The following is a 9,415-nucleotide window of genomic DNA, read 5'->3' on the forward strand; positions in this document are numbered from 1 at the left end:
TTATCCATCATTGAGGGGTAAACTGAAGCAAGACAAATTTAGGAGTGAGATAAGTGTCATATTACTTATCTCACTCAAAGTGAACAGCATTGAGGCAGCTTTATCATCCAAGTGTAATGCTGCCAAAACTAAACAGATTGTTTGGGCAGAGGTCCAGGCTCTGAGTGTAAACCTCCAGCAGTCCCTTGAGACAGAAGTACATGAAATAATCCATGCCGAAAAAGATCACGACATGTATAAGAACAACATAGTTGCCTACGGAATTCCAATGTCCAGCACAAAAGATTATGCTAGTACTGTCCAGAACTTCCTGTCAAGCAAGTACGGAATCGCATGTGGTCCCTTAAGCAATGTGCGATGCTTAAATGGGCAGAGTGAAAGAACCATGGCACCTAACACTCCTCCACCGCTGTTGTCCACTGTGTCCTCCTTCTAAATCAAAAAGCAAGTTATGAAAGTATTGTTTACTAAAAAGGAGGATATCTAGTTCCACTATGACTGCTCAAAGCAGGACTGTGAAAAGTATAAGCAGCTCGTCGAAAAACTGAAAGAACGCACCACTGCAGGTGAACAAAACCTTGACATACGCGATTCCAAAGTCGTGCTAAAAAAATGGTCTGCTCTACTGTGCCGGCCCCAATGCAGATGTAGAACCCCAAAAATTGGACAGTGTACATAGTGTAAATACTAGTGTTATATCTACTGAAAGACAATCAACTGTTACTAGTGCTGGTTTATACAAATCTGAAACAAACTCTGAAAGTTTTTGGACTGCAAATTCATCAACAGCTGAGACAACCTATGCCTCACTAGACAACCACATGGACAATCCGAATTGTCAGATCAACCACCAAAGTAAGAAACACAAACAAAGAGTAAGTCCAACTTTTTCTGTTCTTATTACTAACATTGACCAGCTTGACTAACAAACTGAATGAGCTGAAAACTGTTGTTTACTCAAACAATTATGATCTGGTTCTTCTGACCAAGGTTTGCCCAAAGTCAAGAAGTATTAAATTGGCTGAATCCCAATTTAAGTTCCCTGGATATTTTGTTATTTCGAATTTACAGTCACCTAATTGTAGATGTGGTACATTGGCACTTGTCAAAGCATCCTACAGTGCCCAACAAGTTAGTATATCCTGTCACTCAGATTATTTGGAAGCTGTATGGTTTAATCTCACTGATCACAACAACATGATGGTAACTCAAATAGGCATATATAGAAGCCCCTCTGCCCCAGATCAGCTCGAAACGGAAAGAGTGATTACAAGTGTGTTTTTTTAATTGCAACTACAAGCTTCAAAGGGAATTTGCTGATAGCTGGTGACTTCAAATTCCCCACCCTTACCTGGAGAGAAGGCTTCCCATTTGACCCTTTCCAGCTGGATAGAAGCTCTTCAAACCCCTTCTCTGAGTGCCTTCATGATCTGATCCCACCTCAGATAGTTGAAAAGCCGACCAGGCATTGACTTTCCCAGAGATCAACTCTTCTTGATTCAGTATTCCTTAGGAATAAAGAACAGCTACAAAGCATAAGTTACCACCCCCCTTTAGGGAAAAGTGACCCCCTTGTTGTAAAGTGACCACCTAGTACTGTGAAATGGGAAAAGATTATCACTGAAAAGTTTACAAAGGCTTGAAATAAACTACAAAATCTCACTAAACAACTACATTCAAACCTTGAGTCCAAGCTTGTGGATGATAGCAAGAGAAACCCCAAAAGGTTCTGGAACTACACATCCAGCAAAGATCATAGCAGACATTCAATAAAGAAACTGAAGAAATCTGGTGGCATGGAAATTACTGACCTGCAAGAAATTGATGAATTACTCAACAAACAATTTGCATCAGTGTTTACCAATGAACCTGACAGTCCTCTCCCCAACAGTCCAGCATACATTGTACTTAACCTTATGCCACCTATCATAATTACTCCAGGGTCTGTCACAAAGCAACTTGAAGTGCTAGACGTTAATAAGTCAGCAGGGCCATATAACATTCACCCAAGGCTTGTAAAAGAACTGGCTAATGAGATATCAACTCCACTATGACAAATATTTCAGAAGTCCCTTGACTCAAATACTGTGCCTTTGGATTGGAAGAGCTCTCACATTACACCAATATTTAAGAAAGGTGACAAGACAAATGCATAGAATTATTGGCCAATCAGCTTAACCTCAGCTGTAGCAAAAATCCTGGAATGCACTATGAACACCAAAATTCTGACACATCTTCTGTCCAACAGCATACTGTCATCAGACCAGCATGACTTTCTTCCAGGAAAGTCAGTGGAGACCAACTTGCTTGAAACCTATAATATCATCACTGACCTCCTGGAAAAAGGATCACCTGTTGACCTTATTTTGCTTGACTTTGCCAAAGCATCTGACAAGGTGCCCCACAGACGTCTTAGGGCCAAATTATCAGCAGTTGGCATCCACACTGATGTAGAAGAATGGGTGATGAATTTCCTGACAGATCAAGAGCAGCAGGTCTGACTTTTCACCAATAATGGCAATGAACTATTCCCAAAACCATGTGACATTGTCAGTGGAGTTCCTCAGGGTACTGTCCTAGGCCCCACCCTCTTCCTCATTTACATAAATGATATGACAAACGAAGCCACAAATAACATCATGCTTTATGCTGATGATTCCAAGCTTTTTGGACCAGCCATTCAACAAAGCCTGCAATCAGACCTCCAGAGAATCCAGAAGTGGGCCAGTGAATGGCTGTTTGAGTTCAACATTAATAAATGCAGTGTCCTCCATTTTGGCAATAATAATCCTCAACACCAGTATATCATGCATGACCAGAAGTTTCAGTCTGATATTCAGCTACAAACCAGTTACAAAGAACAAGACTTGGGAGTACTTGTCAATGAGCAACTGAAGTTCCACGGGCATTGGCAACAAGTTGTGTCAAAAGCTAATTCAAGTCTAGGCCTAATGAAATTCACAATCACCAGCTGCTCCTATACTGTCTTCCTGAGACTTACAAGGCTATTGTTAGGCCTTTCTTGGACTTTGGAACATGTCTGACCTCCCCCTCCTACAAGCATGACACCAAAATAACTGAAGGAGTTCAAAGATATGCAACCAAATACATCACGGGTCTAAAAAATATGCCATATGATAAGAGACTTGAGCACCTAAAACTACCAACACTGGTCTTCAGATGTTGCCTTCAAATATAATAGTCTTCTGATATAACTGGTCTTCAAATATAATAGTCCACCAAACAACACCCTCCTCACAAAAAATACAGGTCAACACAACACTATAGGACACTTGCAGAGGCTAGCAAACCAAAGAGTGAAGATCAGAATGTGCCAAAACTTTTTTACCAGCCATATTTTCAACAACTGGAACAACCTTCAAGACAAAACCGTGACTGCGCCCACTAGTGCCTCCTTCATGTGAAGAGTTGACAAAGAATGAAACAACAAGCCATGGTAATATATTTGGGATAAACCGTTCCTCTTAGCTGCCAGCTAATGCAACATCACTGGGCCCATATCACAGTGACATTCCAAATTATCATCATTGATGCAGAGCAGAACAGATCCAGCATGGACCTTATTTTGCTCTGAAGTGCAAATTAAGGTAATTATTATTGTTTTAAGGCAGTTTTCAGGATCTCTGGTATCCCTTTTTTTAACAACAAAAATTAGCCATAAGGCTAATTATTTTTCTTTAAAAAATAAAAGATAATTGAATACTGTCATGTGACACCTCATTTGAAAGCTCCTGACATAAAGATTTTAAATATCCAAGTCTTATCCAGTAGTTTTGGAACCAAATTTGAATTTGCCAAGTTTTTCTTTGGGAGGTACTTATATTCAGGGGTAGGAGGTTTATGGAGCTAAGACATTCCTAGGCAATGAAAACTTCTCCATTTAAGATATATCTTACTATAAAATTTTTTTTTTTACAAATTTTCATTTTTCTTCTTTTGTCATGGAGGGTTTGAGAGGAAAGGGGAGATGGGAGGCAAAAGAGGATTTGTGTGGCCCTTTTAGGTAGAAAGCAACGCAAGAAACATGTTCAGAAGAAGGGTAGCTTTCAAATGATGTGCTGTTTCATAAGCTTTGACAAAAAAAATGAAAGACCTTGTTTGGTCTACCTCTGGACTACCTCCATAACAGTAAAAAAGGAAATGTAATTGAATATAGTCATTTGACACCTCATTTGAAAGCTACTGGCATGAAGATTTTAAATATCCAAGTCTTATCCAATAGTTTCCGAACCAAATTTGAATTTGCCATGTTTTTCTTTGGGAGGTACTTACATTCAGAGGTAGGAGGGTTTATAGAGCTAGGACATTCCTAGGCAAGGAAAACTTCTCTGTATAATATATATATCTTTCTATAACAAATCTTTTTACAAATTTTCATTTTTCTTGTTTTGACATGGAGGGTTTGAGAGGAAAGGGGAGATGGAAGGCAAAAGAGGATTTGTGTGGCCCTTTTAGGTTTGATGTAGAAAACAATGCTAGAAACATGTTCAGAAGAAGGATAGCTTGCAAAATGTGCTGTTTGAAAAGCTTAGATAAAAAAATAAAGACCTCATTTGGGCTACCTCTAGACTACCTCCATAACAAAAAAAAAAAAATATAATTGAATATAGTCATGTGACACCTCATTTGAAAGCTCCTGACATAAAGATTTTAAATATCCAAGTCTTATCCAATAGTTTTTGAACAAAATTTGATTTTGCCATGTTTTTCTTTGGTAAGTATTTATATTCAGGGGTAGGGGGTTTTATGGAGCTAGGACATTCTTAGGCAATGAAAACTTCTCCATTTAAGATATATCTTATTATAATGAATCTTTTTACAAATTTTCATTTTTCTTGTTTTGTCATGGAGGGTTTGAGAGGAAAGGGGAGATCAGAGGCAAAAGAGGATTTGTGTGGCCCTTTTAGGGTTGATGTAGAAAACAACACTAGAAACAAGTTCAGAAGAAGGATAGCTTTCAAATGATGTACTGTTTGATAAGCTTTGACAAAAAATGAAAGACCTTGTTTGGGCTACCTCTAGACTACCTCCATAACAGTAAAAAATAAAAGATAATTGAATACTGTCATGTGACACCTCATTTGAAAGCTCCTGACATAAAGATTTTAAATATCCAAGTCTTATCCAGTAGTTTTGGAACCAAATTTGAATTTGCCAAGTTTTTCTTTGGGAGGTACTTATATTCAGGGGTAGGAGGTTTATGGAGCTAAGAAATTCCTAGGCAATGAAAACTTCTCCATTTAAGATATATCTTACTATAACAAATTTTTTTTTACAAATTTTCATTTTTCTTCTTTTGTCATGGAGGGTTTGAGAGGAAAGGGGAGATGGGAGGCAAAAGAGGATTTGTGCGGCCCTTTTAGGTTTGATATAGAAAGCAATGCAAGAAACATGTTCAGAAGAAGGGTAGCTTTCAAATGATGTGCTGTTTGATAAGCTTTGACAAAAAAATGAAAGACCTTGTTTGGTCCACCTCTGGACTACCTCCATAACAGTAAAAAAGGAAATGTAATTGAATATACTCATTTGACACCTCATTTGAAAGCTACTGGCATAAAGATTTTAAATATCCAAGTCTTATCCAATAGTTTCCGAACCAAATTTGAATTTGCCATGTTTTTCTTTGGGAAGTACTTACATTCAGAGGTAGGAGGGTTTATAGAGCTAGGACATTCCTAGGCAAGGAAAACTTCTCCATATAATATATATATCTTTCTATAACAAATGTCTTTACAAACTTTCATTTTTCTTGTTTTGACATGGAGGGTTTGAGAGGAAAGGGGAGATGGAAGGCAAAAGAGGATTTGTGTGGCCCTTTTAGGTTTGATGTAGAAAACAATGCTAGAAACATGTTCAGCAGAAGGATAGCTTGCAAAATGTGCTGTTTGAAAAGCTTAGATAAAAAAATAAAGACCTCATTTGGGCTACCTCTTGACTACCTCCATAACAGTAAAAATTAAAATATAATTGAATATAGTCATGTGACACCTCATTTGAAAGCTCCTGACATAAAGATTTTAAATATCCAAGTCTTATCCAATAGTTTTTGAACCAAATTTGATTTTGCCATGTTTTTCTTTGGGAAGTATTTATATTCAGGGGTAGGGGGTTTTATGGAGCTAGGACATTCCTAGGCAATGAAAACTTCTCCATTTAAGATATATCTTACTATAACGAATCTTTTTACAAACTTTCATTTTTCTTGTTTTGTCATGGAGGGTTTGAGAGGAAAGGGGAGATCAGAGACAAAGAGGATTTGTCTGGCCCTTTTAGGTTTGATGTAGAAAGAAAATGCTAGAATCTTGTTCAGAAGAAGGATAGCTTTCAAATGATGTGCTGTTTGATAGCTTTTGACTAAAAAATGAAGCAGCAAAATTGGGCTGCCTCTACCTCAATAGGCCTAACAGTAAATTTTTTTTTTTTAATATAGTCATGTAATACCTCATTTGAAAGCTCGGTAAAATTCTACTTTAGCTACTTTTGGCTATCTTGGGAAGGGGTTAGGTTAGGACAATGAGACTTTCAGGGATGGGTCTACAGGCTAAAGTATGTCCCGGGAAGGTATTTTGAAGTACCTACCTCCACTCCTTCTCCCTCTAGAGGGTCATGAAATTTGCCTACATGACAGGTCTATACCCATTGAAATTTTGACAAAACAACATTTTACCTTAATTTTCACTTATCAGTTTCTTTTTCTCTGGCTTTAGCTCTGAAAATGCAATTTCAGTTATTTGAGCTGAATTTTAAGACATATAAATAGTTTATTTTCAAAATTTAGGAAATGTATTTGCACATACATTTGCATATGCAGAAGATCTATTTTGCAGGGTTTCACTTCTATAACTCACATATTTTTAAAGGTCATCAAAGGTCGAGACCCTCTAGAGGGAGAAGGAGTGGGGGTGGGTACTTCAAAATATCTTCCCAGGACTTACTTTAGCCTGTAGACCCATCCCTGAAAGTTTCATTTTCTTAACCTAACTGCTTTCCAAGATAGTCAAAAGTAACTAAAGTAGAATTTTACCGAAAGCTCTTGACAAAGCAATCTCAAATAACAATGAAAAATTCTACGAAGTAAAAATTCTGACATTAATTTTAAGTTCATGCTCATATTGTTACTTTTAAGTAAAATATCAAAAATAGCCAAAAAAATTAAAAAATTAATATCATTTGAGAGCTGTAAGTGTTTGCAGTTTTTTTTTTAAGGATGATTTTTATTTTCAGAACTATAGGGTAAGCAATTTTAGGTCAGGGAGATAAACCTCGAGATGGGAGCCAGGAGACAACTTCATCCTGGTTGGTGTAGGCTATTCACTTTATTCATAAGTCAATAGCCTAATATGATTTGGTAGAAATTACCCCATACTTTAGCCTGTAGACCCATCCCTGAAAGTTTCATTTTCCTAACCAAGCCCCTTTCCAAGATAGCCAAAAGTAGCTAAAGTAAAATTTTACCATAGGCCTATGCCAATTCAGGGTAGGCTAGCCTATATATTTGCAAAGTGGGGGTGGGGGTAAATTTTATTTCTTATTCAAATGAGAGGTAAGTTTAAACTTTCCCCCACCGCCCTAATGTGCAAATATATACCCTGAATTGGTATATATAAAATTCATTTCCAACAAAAATGATTAATATATTTGGAGAGCATAAAAAAAGACGTTGAGTGGTATGTTTACTTTACTCATAAGTCAATAATATGAATAACAAAAATTTATCGAAATTTTACCCATTTGACGCAGTAATTCCTACAAGAAGCATTTTAAAATTAGAAACAGCAAAATTGAAACAACCTAGCCAATTTACTTTAAGCTCCAGCCAAAACATTTGTTTATAATCGAAATTTTTGCGCTTTAATACATCATTGCCATTCGAAAAGTTAAAAGTTTTCGATCGCTTTTTTCGGCTTTTCGTCAATTGCTGGATATACAAATATAGGCAAAAAAATCTCCATCCACAAGACTTGACTTAGGTCTCCTGCCGGGCACTGCTCGGCGTAGAAAGTGGTTTCACTGTCCTCCATTCACTTAGTTCCAGTCCTAACATCTGTGCGTCACTCGGCCTGATCTTTGTCACCGCCGGGAACTTGGACAGGCTGTCGGACCATTGTTTCTTTGGTCATCCGTGAGATCGCTTCTAACCGGCTTTCACGGGGTCAAAGTCAGAGACTAGCTGTGCGTGTAAGTACAGGGGCGTTCAAAGTAGGTGTCCAAACCATCATAAGGTACGCTCGGCTGCTTGGGTATAAAGCGAGACTGCTTGGTGAGCTGCAGCAGCTTCTTCTTAATCAGAAAATCAAACCACGTTAATTAAAATACACTTATTTATCTATCTTTCTAATATGCAGAATAATTGTACCAAACACATTTTGCATGCAGACCTGCTATGCTTACCCCTCCCCTCTAATGTGCAAATCTATAGCGCAAATTTAAATCCAAAGTAATAAAGAAACTAACAAATAAACCGGTGTGTTCTTGAATTTTTCACAGCGTAAACTTGAGTGAGTGGCGCATAATACACAAGCACCAAAATTCCTTCCCCCTACAAAAATTAAAAAAATTAAACTCAAATAAAATTATCAAATTTTGGAAGCCTTATTTTCCACGGGGAGGGGGGGCTATTTTCCGGGGAGGGGGGGGTAAACGCCGGCCACCGTAAAAACTTCAGATGGGTTCATTTGACTGAAAATAGAAATTTCTAGTTCCCTTTTAAAGAGTCAAAAGAGACCGAAGGGCAATTAGCCCCCCCCCCCCCGTGCCTTTTTTCCCCAAGCCCATCCGATACAAATTTTGCGATAGCAAGTTTGTAAAAAATAGTTCAAACATCAGATAATAAAAACTCCAAGGTTGACACAAACCCATTTTTTCACTTTGATATTGTTACTTTGATACCAGTTTTGACACATTGACGATCATTTGATTATTTTTTTTAAGTTTGATTTTGAAATAAGGAATTTTTTAAAAACTTGAAATTTCTTGCAATAAAAAACGAACAAAAATTAATTAAAACAAAACTTTCCAAAAAATAAGTTTTTCAAAGAAAAGTAAAGGCCATTTTAAACTTAAGCTCAGCAGATACAAATACCTGTTAAAATTCAAACTCAAAACGAGCATTAATTACTATTAAAGAATAAATGAAACCCAAAACAAACAGAAATTAAACAAACAATCATAGCAAAAAATATACAACAAGTAATAATATAAATGAATAAATAGATATGAAGCGAGTAATGCTTAGATTGAATATGAAAATCAAGCTTAAAACAAAAACAAATATTTACAAGTGTTACATTTACAGAGCTTACAAGTGTAAGCAATATTACAGGTGCTCACTTTTGTTCTTTTAAACACTTGCACTTTGTATTAGTAGAAATCACGCAAGGATTTTCAGTTTGTA

The 9,415-nt window shown here is 37.0% G+C and overlaps 1 protein-coding gene across 1 annotated transcript in view; it reads right to left on the reverse strand.

Moving 5' to 3' along the window:
- LOC148956028 (uncharacterized) overlaps nucleotides 1-7,856 on the reverse strand; it is a 16,138-nt gene extending 8,282 nt beyond the window's left edge. Inside the window, exon 1 of the mRNA XM_089093660.1 lies at nucleotides 7,826-7,856. The gene's annotated coding sequence lies outside the window, so the exon portion shown is untranslated. The remainder of the gene's footprint in view (nucleotides 1-7,825) is intronic.
- Between the last annotated feature and the right edge of the window lie 1,559 nt (nucleotides 7,857-9,415).

The sequence above is a fragment of the Artemia sp. Qi Xiang Cuo genome, chromosome 1, assembly GCF_049724085.1.
Source record: "Artemia sp. Qi Xiang Cuo chromosome 1, ASM4972408v1, whole genome shotgun sequence".
In the NCBI taxonomy this organism is placed as follows: Eukaryota; Metazoa; Arthropoda; class Branchiopoda; order Anostraca; family Artemiidae; genus Artemia; species Artemia sp. Qi Xiang Cuo.